Source organism: Arvicola amphibius, chromosome 7 (assembly GCF_903992535.2).
Source record: "Arvicola amphibius chromosome 7, mArvAmp1.2, whole genome shotgun sequence".
Taxonomy (NCBI): Eukaryota; Metazoa; Chordata; class Mammalia; order Rodentia; family Cricetidae; genus Arvicola; species Arvicola amphibius.
In genome coordinates, this window is record NC_052053.1 from 41,814,622 (window position 1) to 41,827,221 (window position 12,600).

Here is a 12,600-nt window from a genome sequence, read left to right on the forward strand (position 1 = left end):
TTCCTTCCCTGTTTGGAGGTCAGGCCCTTCTCCTTAGTGTATTTCCTTGTCCCAGCTTTATAGCCCCTTGCAGAAAAGCCCTCCCCAGGCCTAGGCAATCCCATCACCAAGACTACAGATGTTCTTGCTCTGAAGAGGTCCTGACAACCAAGTATGGATGCATTGGTGCCTATCCACATGCAGTGATTCAGGTTTCTCATTTATCAACATGCTTGCTATGTGGCGCTGGAGCATGAGTACCAAAGGCAGGAGTGCAGATGGGTTTTTTTTTTTAAAGCTCTCATAAAGTTTTATTAAAGGAAAACTTCCCTGGTTTACTTTTCACCAGTCTGTTCTGGCATGCTTCTAATAATGTCAGAATCACCTGGGTCAATGATGGCCAGTGTGCATACTCTGTAGTATTTTCCACACGCTGTGCCCAACTCAATGTTATTGCCACTGTAGTGATGGACACCAGTTTTAGCCAACATGGCATAGTATTCTATTTCAGATTTCCTCAAGGCGGGGCAGTTGTTGGCGAGGATCACCAGTTTTGCTTTGCCCTGTCTGATCATCTTCAGAGTCTGTTTCTATCCCAGCACGTACTTCCCACTTTTCATAACAAGCTGGAGCCGAGAGTTGATCGACTCCAGAGACTTTTTCGTCTTCTTTGCGGCCACCATCTTCCTGCCTTAGGTGCGGGACGGCCCCCAACCAAGACAAGCCGCCAAGATGGCCGGGGAGCGAGAAAGGTGGTTTTATTTATATATAGTTATAAATCAGCATGAAGCCCTGGATCCTTCCTGGGGGTGCACAAACTTCATCATATAACTCCTAGGGTCACAACTTGCCTTCTGAAATAGACTTGAATTGCTTATTATTATGACAACTGGCTATAAATGGATGTGTGCTAAAATGGCAAGGCCTTCTAATGGTTTTCTAGTTGAAGGGGAATAAAAGTGAGAAAGAAGGACTTGCTCATTCACTCTAAAAAAATCTCACATGGGAAAAACAGAATGTCACCAGACAATGAAATTCGTGAAGGTACACTGAAAACCTTGTCTTCTTTATCAAGGAAATGTGATAGCCCCTGAAAATGGAGTTTTTCATCCCGTCAGCTGCTTCCAAATTACCACAGAGTCTTATACTAATTGTAAATGCTGGGCTGATAGCTCAGGCCTATTAGTAGCTAACTCTTACATTTAAATTAACCCATAATTCTTATTTATGCTTAGTCGTGTGGCTTGGTACCTCTTCTTAGTAGAACATTCTCATCTTGCCTCTCTGCATTTGCCAGTGACTCTCTGACTTCACCCCTCCTATTCCCATAATTCCTCTAGCCTGGCTCTTGCACTCAATCTCTTCCTGCCCAGCTACTGGCCAATCGAATTTTTATTAGCAAATGAGAGTAATACATATTTATAGTGTACAAAATGTTTGTTCCACAGCAGTCCCCACATATGACTTTAGGGCACCAACACAGCAAGAATTGCTTCCTAAAGTAATTATTCTACCGTCCTCAAGAATAGGCTATTAGCAGTTCCGTAAGAAACCTCGCAGAGTGGCATCCTGCCCTACAGTTCATCACCTCCAGTCACACTGAGAGATGGATAGTGTCCAGCAATTGTTGAGAGAATTTATTTGATTCAAGACATACTTAGGACAAAGAACTGAAAAAAAATTAATCAATTTTGGTGAATTATTGAATGTAGTTGGAGTTTCTAGTTTTGCTGTCTATTATAGTACTTCTACTAATGGCTGCTGATTTTATCTCCTGGCAGAAGGTACAATGGAGGAGAAAGGATAAGTTGTATTTTTTAAGGGCTTAGGATTGAAGAAATATCTAACGCTGCAGGTGGAGGCATTCAGTGGGCAGTGACATACGTATTTAGAGAGAATATTTTGGAATTTCCAGGTGATAACTGAGCCAATAGAGTGAGTGAATCCTGGAGAGAGATTAGTTAGGAGAGAAGAAGCAGAGGGAGAAGATGATAAGCCTGGAAGGACAGTCAGAAAACCACTCTCCACTAGAGGAGGAGGAAGGAAGCGGAATCATGAGACATGCCTTATGGAAGTCTGAACTGGAGTGGGTTTTCAGAGCAGGATCCATTAGTACAGAAACTGGCAAAGATCAAATCCTGTCAAGTTCATTCATTGGGCCTTGGAGCTGAGACTGGAGTCATTCCAGGAGTAAAGATGGCGGTCAAGCATCTTTGGAAGGAGTGAGAGCGAGGATATAGGCATCATGGCAATGAGTCTTTTTATAAATTTGGCCGTGAAGAGGAAGAAGAGAAAGGGTGGAGTTGGAGGCAGATGTGGAGATGAGGCAAGATGTTTTCAAGGTGCAACAGCTTGAAACATGTTCTTCTGAAGGGGCGATCAGAAAAAAAACAAACACATGACACCGTGGTCATATAGCTACATGTGTGAGCTTAAGCACTGGTCTGAATTAACGATCCTACTATGCTCTTCTTGCTAAGTGTGAATCGTGTGAAGCATATGTACTAAGGTAAGTTTCAAAATATGAATATTGCAGAATCACATGTTTTTATTGTTTCCTGATGCATCTGAGGAAAAAAAATGTTAGTGGCCTTCAGAATTAATAAGAAATCTGTGCAGTATTTATACTCCTTAAAGGTTTAAAAGTATCTTTTCACTACTGTTTCCAAGACAACCATTTCATTTTTTTTTTCAGTTGCTATGGAACAAACCATCCTAAATCCTAGAGGTTCAAAACAAAAAGAAGACAGCATTAATTTTGTGTATGAATCTGAAAGCAGCCAGAGTTAATGGGAAACTCTTGCCTTTGCTCTACTGAGCATATGCTGAGTGGCTTCAAAGAGTGGGCCCGGGAGTCTTCTAAGAGTTCCTTCCTCACAGATCTGGAAGTTGATGGCGGCTGTCTGCAGAATCCAAAGGGAGACAACAAAAATAAAGTTGGGGGCCTTCTCGTGCCACTTAGTCTTCCCCCGCAATATGGTGACTGGCTTCCAGAAGCGAATGTCTGGAAAAATAGCAGACAACCACGGTGTATCATTTGATGACCTCACTTCAGAAGTCATCCAGTATAACTTCCCTTCACCCTATTTGCTAACGCCAGCTGGCATTCAAGGGGAGGGAAAGAAGACTCCACTTCTTACTGATAAAGGTCTCAAGATTTGTGGGTCTGCTTTCAAACCTCAAGAACACATTTTAAGTTAAAACAACAGATTAAAATGGCAGATTTCTCTTTTGAAAGGAAAGAGGCGGTACTTTTTTGAGGAATGCAGCATCAATTTCTTTAGCCTCTAGTTACAAGAAGACCCCTTTACTGAAATACTAGTGGGACATATTTCTTTTAGCCAGGATCAGAACTGGTGATGGCGATAGGCATCCATCCATTGCGCTCCTTATAATGAGCAGAGAGAAAGTGCTGGCTGGCAGCTATTCTCAGCTCAGCGGCTCTCAAATGGAGTCTCTGAACAAGTTTATGTTGCAGAACCGCATCTCTCCTACTGAAGCGGTGAGGGAGAAAAGATATTCCCTGAGCTGCTCAGGCTTTTTCTCTCCTTGTTAATTTTGAGCGCTACCGCTATAAGCAGCGTTGTTTGTATGGTGAGCAAACAGGCAGGCCTTTGGACTAATAAGGACTAACTAGGATCTCACTTGGCAGTAGTGTGATAAATAGCATAGAACAGTTGTCTGCTAGCTTGCACGAATTTGAGCAAGTAGAAACAGAAAGGTTACAGGCTCTAGGAAGAGACTGAGTAATCTCGAATATGCCAAGCACGCAGAGGTGTTTACTAAATGACAGATGATGTTGAGTACTTTAGGGAGGTTATATAGGACACAAGGCCAAAGGGCAGAAGACTTGCCTTGGAGAATAGTCGCTTTCTAGTTCCATTGCATGAGACAAAGGAAAAAAGGAGAAAATCCATTAGATTTAACAGAGACCAATGGAAAAACTAAGAATGTCCTAAGTCTCTTGCTATTTTATGTAATTTTTCCCTAACCAAAGGAAGATTAGGTATGGTAGGGCATTAAAGAGGAGATGATTTTAAGTGTTTTCCATGGGAAAGTAAGAGCTAACCAGTCCTAGAACCATGGAAAGTATGCTAAAGCAACCACAAAGGCCAGGAAGTTTGACTATCACCAGAGTACATGGTGCTGACCTGCCATGTTGTCCTGAGGTGCTCAGAGACTTCATTGAAAAATCCAAGAGGGTAGAGCCTGGGCACTAAACTTCTCCCTGTTGTACAGTGCGAGGGCAGAATAGCCAGCCTGTGAGGACTGTGCAGAAGAATGATTCAAGTGAGTGGCTGGAAGGAAGCGAAGACTTCCAAGGAGGAGGTGGGTAAGTCAAAGGACAACCCATCTCTGGGCAGTTGAAATGCGTGGGTAGTGGTGCTAATGGTGGTAAAGGAAATATAGGGGGGCATGCCATAAAGACTCTTGGTCAGAGGATAAGATGCTTGCATTTACCTGCTCTAGAGGTAAAAGGGTCAAGAATGATGAGCTGGGTGGTGGTAGTACCCAACTTTAATCCCAGAACTCAAGAAGCAGAGACAGGCAGATCTCTGTGAGTTCAAGCCCACCCTGGCCTACCAAGTGAATTCTAGAACAGCCAGGGCTACGCAGAGAGACCCTGTCCCAAAAAACAACATATAAAACAAAACCAAAGAATGGCGAAGAACCACAAGCCTGGTGATGAACAATTCACAATGCCCTGGGAGTATGTGTCAGAACAGAAATAAAGGTGGAAGTCCCCAAAGGCGAGAAAGTCAAGGGCCTGGAAGTCTCGGTGTTGGTCATCCAAATGGACATCAAGGACCTGTAGGGTTTAGGACAAAGAGGAAGAACTGGTTCAGAGTGCCAAATGTCTGGTAAATAAAAGTGAAGACCAAGAAATCAATAGCCAAGTGCTATGATGTACAGGAGAGCATCAATGTCCCAAGAGTGGAGCCTTTGTTTGTTTGGCTTGGTTTTGCATTTTATAAACATCAGACAAGTCATAACCTTGGCAGAGAGACGACTCCATGCTCACCCATCTTCCTGGACCTGAAGTATCTAGAATGCAGGGGAACCAGGTCTTTCTCCTCTTTCTAGAGAAAGCTACAAGAGACTAACAGTCTTGGAGCAGCGGCAGGTTTCATCCAAAGCAAGAACTTCAGAAGCACTTGGAAAAGAAAACGGAGAGAGAGAGAGATTCGCTTATTTAAAATCACCTTGGTGTGCAAGATCTAAGGATGTCAGGTTCCGGACACTAAGACACGTTTGTGAATAGGATGTAATAAAGGAACTTACATTCTATTGCTCAGAACACATAAAAAATACATGTGCAATATCATTTCAGAGAGTAATACGACATATGAAGAAATAAACAAGGCTATTAAATGGAGACAGAAGACCGTGTTCAGGAACTGAAACTTTTTCTTGTTACAAATTGCGTTCTCCAAAGGGAAGGGAGGGTGTCCTGGGAATTGTGTAAATAGTAAGCCCAGATAGATTGTACTGGATTAATGTTGGCTAGAGTAAATAGCTTTGCTGGGTAGCAGATGGAGGAAAACACATTAAAGTTTACTAATCGTTGCCGTGGGACCGGTGGTTTTGCAGAGTCATTACCAGGGTTCTCAGAACTCTTCCTCCACTGTGGCCCCCTGAGAGAAGCTGTGGTCAGCTGTGTCTGCCCTACTTGCTGAGCCTGAAGACCAATGTCAGGCGGTTGCAATACCTGGCCACAAGCCCCATAGGTCAAAGAAACGCTGGAGAACAGAGCAGACATCCACCGTGTGGGGGTGGGAGGAAGCATGCAAGGCCGTCTGCACGCTGCGCAGGAAGCAATGGTGCTCTTGGGAGTTGAGCAAAGGGAAGTGGCTAGTCCTTCAGACATGACACCCAGTGAAGCTTGGAAGAGACCTTTTTAGGGCAAAAGAAAAGGAAGTTTTGCTTCACCAGGCACTAAGCGACATAAGAAACTTTCTTAATAGGTCTCTAAACAAGGGCAAAGGAAGATCTGAAACATGCCTGGCACGTAGACCCAGCCCTGACTGGTGGTGAGAAGTAGGAATATTCGAGATGTTCCTGCTCTAGGCGGTACAGGCACAGTGGTCCCAGACGCTGTAATCCCTGGTGCTTTGATTGGCCAGAATGTTGAAACTGTCACCTGGGCTTCCAGGCTTACTCCCTTGTCTGATTTGCCTCTATCATGTAACCCAAAGCCTGTCTTTCCTAAGGGTCTCTGATTCCCTGCCTTCCCTTGAGATCATGAAAAATATTGGTTTCTCTAGCTTACGTTCCTCCTTTTAAAATAAATGACGAAATGAACCCATTATTGATTCATTCATTTCTGCCTATTGAGCACTTATATTCAAGATACTATTGTAATATATATTATATCTATGTAGTATGTATATGTTATATATACATATATATATATTACAATAGTATACAAATTTTAATATACAAAAGTGTAACTTTAAGCTGCCAGGAAGTACAGACACTTTGAATGACATTGTCAAATAATGTGAATGTTGGTGTACCCTTTATTCCACATTATCTCTTCGACTTCAAGACTGCAAATATGCCGTGTAGGTCTTCGTCATTGGGGGACTGTCTGCTAGCATCAGGGCCGTGTGTACAGCTGCTAACTGAACATCTCCATTTGGTACCTCTCACCTGCATCTCAAACACTGTACAGCTGAAAGTGAATTCCCCTTCCTCCCACTTCCTTCAGGACCATCCTGCCCCTCTCCCAAGCATCTTCTTTCTCAGAGGTGCTTACTGTTTTTCTAATACCCCAGGTATCTAGGCAGCAAAATAAGAATATCCCTGGTCCCTTCTATCCCTCCACATTCAATACTAACTCTTGCCTCAAATAGTTACTGAGTCCTATCCAATCTACCACTATAATATTTCTAACAGATTCTCCGTTCTAGTAGCCAGCGTCATTGTCTGGATCTTGTCTCCTGATCTGTGGGTCACTGATGAAAGTTCCCATCCAGTTTCTTACTGCAAAGTCTGGCCTTGTTTCAACCTTGGTCCACACTGCCTCCCACCCGGACGGGTCAGTACCTTTCCTTCAGTGGCTCAGCATAAACACTTAGTGCTGGCAGGTCCCTCGGGCCATCTCTCGGTTGTCCCCCATCTCCCAGCACTTACACTGTGTTTAAGAACAGCCATCATAAAACACTGGCAGGTCCCCCAGGGCCCCAGGCTCTCTCACAAGCTCCATCCCATACTTGCTGCCCTTTGGTTGCAGGAAATCCTTTCTCCTCTGTGTGCAGGCTAATCATAGTCAGATTTCTGAGCTCCATCAAGGCGGCAAACCCACTGGAACACCTGTAGAGCTCGACAGCCAGCTTAGATTGCCCATTCTCTACATAGCTGTAGGTCATGGCCCATTCCGGGCAGCAAAGTTGCCAAACTAGATTGATTTTAGACCCTTTCCTGTAATCTGTCATCAACTTAAGGGTAACAATTGTGCTCTATGTGTTACTGTAGCCCCGGTGGGCTATTTTTCAGTAGATATTTAATATAAGTGTGATAAATGACTAAATGAAATAGAAGGAAGAAGGAAGGAAGAGAGAGGCAGGCAGGAAGGGACAAAGGGAGGAAGGGAAGGAGGAAGGGAGGGAGGGAGGGAGGGAGGGAGGGAGGGAGGGAGGGAGGGAGGGAGGGAGGGAGGGAGGGAAAAGGTGTATAAGCATATTCTATGTATGGTGGTGAAGAAAAGCAACAGTAGCGGGTAAACATGTCAAGGAAGAAGTGGTAAGTTTTGAATCGAATGTTTTGGGAAAGTAGGTATTATCCAGACAGAGCAAGGGAGTTTTGACAAAGGCAAGAAAACCCGCTGAATTATAGAAATAAGAAAAGTGATGAGATGTTGGTTTATTTACCAGGATTCCACGACAGGTAATAGAAAGTACTCTGGACATCTGAAAAGGAAATGTTTTCATGTGAGTAGTTCAGTCCTTGGACAGCCTGCTAGAGAGAATGGCCATGAAGAACGGTCCCCGGAGGAGTCCTCCAGAATTGGCTGTCTGTCATCTTCCACTTCAGCATCAAGAAGACACCATTACCTGTCAGGTTCCAACTGCCTGCCACTAGAGCCTGGTTGGGTCCAGAAAGACACAGCTCTAGCCAGCCTCAGAAATCAGAACGCTGCCTCTAGAAGCATGCCATAATAATTAAAATCTCTGTTAAGAAAATGAACAACCCTTCACAGATAGTGCATTTAAAAGACAAATTGGAAGCCTCATAAATGTTTCTTTCTTCTTAGTAGAATTGGAATCACAATTGGAACTCTAGCTGCAAGGGACTCGGAGAGAAATGGGGCTGTGTGGTCTGGATGTGACTTATCTCCCAAAGGCTTACATGCTGGAAGTCTGGGCCCAAGTGAGAAGGTATTGAGGTCATGGAGCCTTAGGAGGTGGATTGTAGGGCCTCCCCTCTCGGGAATGCATTAAATGCTGTCTGGCTGGAATCGGTTTATCTCTTGGGACTGGATTCATTGGCATGAGGATGGGTTGTCATTAGTGAGCCTGACATCACCCCGGGCTGCTCCCCACACTTGCTCTCACGATGCTGACTTCATCTGCTGTGAATCCCTCACTGGAGAGAAGCAGAAGCCAGGGACGCACTCTTGCACCCCCAGAACTATAAGCAATATCAATTAATATTCTTTATAAAGTATCCAGACTTATATATTTTTATAGCAAACAAACAAAAACAAGTGCGCAAGGATAATGGTTGATATCCAGGCACTCTAGGGACTAACTAAAAAGCTACTAAAAGACATTGGGAGGCAGCAAGCTACCAGGGTTTCTTTTTCTTTTTTTTTCTGTTTTTCCACATTTGCTGTGGTGTAAAAAGAAGAAACAACTTGCATGTGAAAGTCGAGAGCCCAGAGCGGTATTCGGGGTCATTTCTCCCTTTGCCCAATTGGGAAAGGTTTACTAGACATAGTTATACTCTCAGAGGAAAATTAAGCCAATGTTTTTTGCATCCCTCTCCAAGGAAGCTTGTGTACTTTTTTCTTGGTCTTTACTTTGCAGCTGAGCATCCAGCTTAGCATCAGGGTATCTGGGTATAGTGTTCATGTGACTTCTGATTCACAAAGACAGACTGCTATTCACTGTGTGGGGAAGCAGAAGACTTGCCCCTCTATGAGTCATTCTCCTCTGGTGATTTGAATAAGAGTGGCCCCCATAGGCTCATATATTTGAATGTTTAGTAACGAGGGAATGTCACTGTTTGAAAAGGATTAGCAGGACTAGGAGGTGTGGCCGTATTGGAGGAATTATGCACTGGGAGTGCGCTTTGAGGCATCAACCAGCACTATGTCTGATTGCATGCCAACATGCTCCCTGCCATGATATTGTGTAGTGGCATTTCCATTGTATTTTAATAAACTGATCAGCCTACAGCCAAGCAGTGGTGACACGCATCTTTAATCCAAGTAGCCACACTAGTAGCCATAAAAACCAGGCAGTGCATGCCTTTATGTAGATGGAGCTGTGGGCAGGCCTGCTTTTCATCCCACCTGGCTCCACATAGCTAGCTTAGCCCCGGGGCGCCATTCTGTAGTGAGGAGATGCGGGCTGCATTCCTGCCCGGCTTCCGGCCCGCCTGGCTAGCTTATACCCCAAAATAACAACACACAAACTGTATTCATTTAAACACTGCCTGGCCCATTAGTTTCAGTCTCTTATTAGCTAATTCTCACATTTTGCTTTAACCCATATTTAGTAATATGTGTAGCACCACAAGGTGGTGGCTTACCAGGAAAGATTCAGCATGTATGATCTGGTGGCTGGCTTCATGGCTACTGTCCCAGAGAGGAGAGGCATGGCAATTGACTAACTTCCCTTCTTTTCAGCATTCTGTTCTGTCTACTCCAGACTATCTAAATCCTGCCCTATCAAAAAGCCAAGGCAGTTTCTTTATTAACCAATGAGAGTCCTCCACCATTTCCCCTTTTTCTGTTTAAACAAAAAAGAAAGGCTTTAACTTTAACATAGTAAAATTTCATATAACAAAACAGTTATCAAGCAAGAATTACAGTTACAGTATTTATATCTATTTTATCTTTTATCATATCTAAGGAAAACTGTTTTGTTATATGTAATTTTGCTATGTTAAAGTTAAAGCCTTTCTTTTTTGTTTAAACAAAAAAGGGGAAATGATGTAGGTGGGCCTTATGTTTTGTGTTGATTTTATTGGTTACTTAATTTTATTGGTTACTTGCTTGTGTTGATTTTATTGGTTACTTGCTTGGCCTGATAGGTCAGAACATAGGCAGATGGGGAAGACAGAACAGAATGCTTGGTAGAAGGCAGTGAGGCAGATGCCTCAGGCAGTTGCTATGAAGCTCCGGCCCAAGGTGGATGGAGGTTAGAATCTTCCTGGTAAGCCACCACCTCGTGGTGCTACACAGATTACTAAATATGGGTTAAAGCAAAATGTGAGGATTAGCTAATAAGAGGCTGAAACTAATGGGCCAGGCAGTGTTTAAATGAATACAGTTTGTGTGTTGTTATTTCAGGTGTATAGCTAGCCATGCGGGAGTCGGGAGGGACGAAAAGCAGGTCTGCTTGCCTCATTGCTACACCTTTAATCCCAAAACTATAGAAGATTATAAAATGGGAGGAAATAGCTCTCAGAGACAGTCTTATTCTAAGATTCCTAGAGGCAGGATCGCCATTTCAGACTGAGGTCAAGGTAAGAGCCAGTGGCTGGCTGCTTTGCTTTTTCTGGTCTTCAGGTTGAACCCCAGTTTCAATCTCTGAGTTTTTATTAATCATGTTTCCATATAATCCTCTATAACTGTAAGCAAGCCCACAATGAAATCCTTTCTTTTATAAAAGTTGCCTTGATCATGGTGTCTCTTCACAGCGCTATGTTCAATTTCAAACCAGAAACAAATGTCTGGGGTGCCTACTTAATATATCTAAGCTAGATCTGGCTGCCAGGTTCTCCCAGCATTGCTCAGTCCCTACCTGTTACAGGATATGGTTCACATATCCAGCTCTCTACCCTGAACTCTCCAGCCCAGGGGCTGGGCTGCCCTTCCTCCCAGAGGCTCTTCCCTATAGAATCCAGAAAATTGTGGTTACCCTTCCCTTTTTTGGACCTTTGGCCTCCTGGCTACTGCACCTGGTTCCCTTCTCTCTTCCCTTCCCCCTCCCCTTCTCCCACACGGCCCAGCTCAGCCAGATCCTGTCCACTCTGGACTCCCCAGATGTCCCTGCTCTGGCTATGTTCTTCCCAAGATCTACAGTAAGCTGTCTCCTCCACCACAGCTAGGGGCAGTCATGCCCTCCTTTCCTTTTTATTTTTTTATTTTTTTCATAATAGAATAGTAACTAATACACTGGTCAAGCACTTCCACATCCTGGATCTCATTTGGTAAAATCACCAATATAAAAATCCATATACCAGCCACTACACATCACCATGGAAAGCTTAAAGCTTTCTGAGTCTCTGTGCCACCCCATCAGTTTCAAAGTCCTTAATAGTAGCACAGACTTTTCCTATCTTGGCTCACGCGTCCAAGTTCTCCCTACCATTCAGAGAGGAGGGAAAATTTGATTCTTTCAGGACAAGACACATAATGCAGAACTGTAATCCGGTCCCAGAAGACAACTGTATTCTCGGGTCCCAGAACACAACCGTATTCTAGCCCAACAGCAGAGTATCCCACCTTGCATCCCTCCAAGAGTTGGTCAGTCTTGTCTACTTCCAGTATCCAGATTGCCGGACAAAAAATTGGAACATAGGGGTGGGGTGGGATGGGGGGAGGGGGGATGGGGTGAGAAAAGTGTGAAGTGGAGGATGGGAAGAGCTTAAAAAAAAAGAGTTGGTCAGTGAGAGATTTATCTTCTTAATGAGGAACCTGCACAGTTAATGGATCATAAGTGAAAAAGCCACTACGCCAGAAAAGCACACATCATTGTGTGCATGTTTTTACTGAGACTATCCATTTTACCTCCTCCCGAGCACCAGTCACTGTGAGATCATAACTTTAAGATGCTAATTAAACACTTTTCTGTTGAATATTAATACAAACACACAGCTATATTACTAAAACATATCAGCGTTGTGATGGGGAATTGTCATTATCATGAGGCTGGGCTTAGAACTACCACAAACATACATCTCTAGGTGTGTTTATGCGAGCATCCAGACAGGTTGAACTAAAGAGGGAAGACCCACTTCCGAATGAAATCAGCGCATCTGGTGGGCTGGGGTCTGGAGTGAATGCAAAGGAAAGAACGAGCTAAGCTCCGCACCAGCACGCATCTCTCTCTGCTCCCTGAGTATGATGCCATGTGATCAGCTGTCCCACACACTTGTCCCCGTGCCTTCCCTGTCATAGCCAACTGTATCTCCTTGAACTACAAGCAAAAACAAGCCCTTTCCTCCTTACTTCCAAGTTGTTTCTTGTCTGGTTTTATTGTGACAGTGGTGCAGAACATAGCTCACACAAGCATTCGGAGGTCTGAAGTCACCTCCAGCGACACCAAAGACAGCTTGCTGCCCTATGGGATTACCAATGCACACATGGTGTATTGATAACGTTAGTACGGCAAACCAGTCACTGTTAGCAGTCCATGTATATCTCTCTATTGGAGTCCTTTTGGA

At 43.9% G+C, this 12,600-nt stretch overlaps 1 pseudogene; it reads right to left on the minus strand.

Annotated features, from left to right (window-relative positions):
• Positions 1-270: 270 nt before the first annotated feature.
• LOC119819589 lies at positions 271-707 on the minus strand (annotated as a pseudogene).
• Between the last annotated feature and the right edge of the window lie 11,893 nt (positions 708-12,600).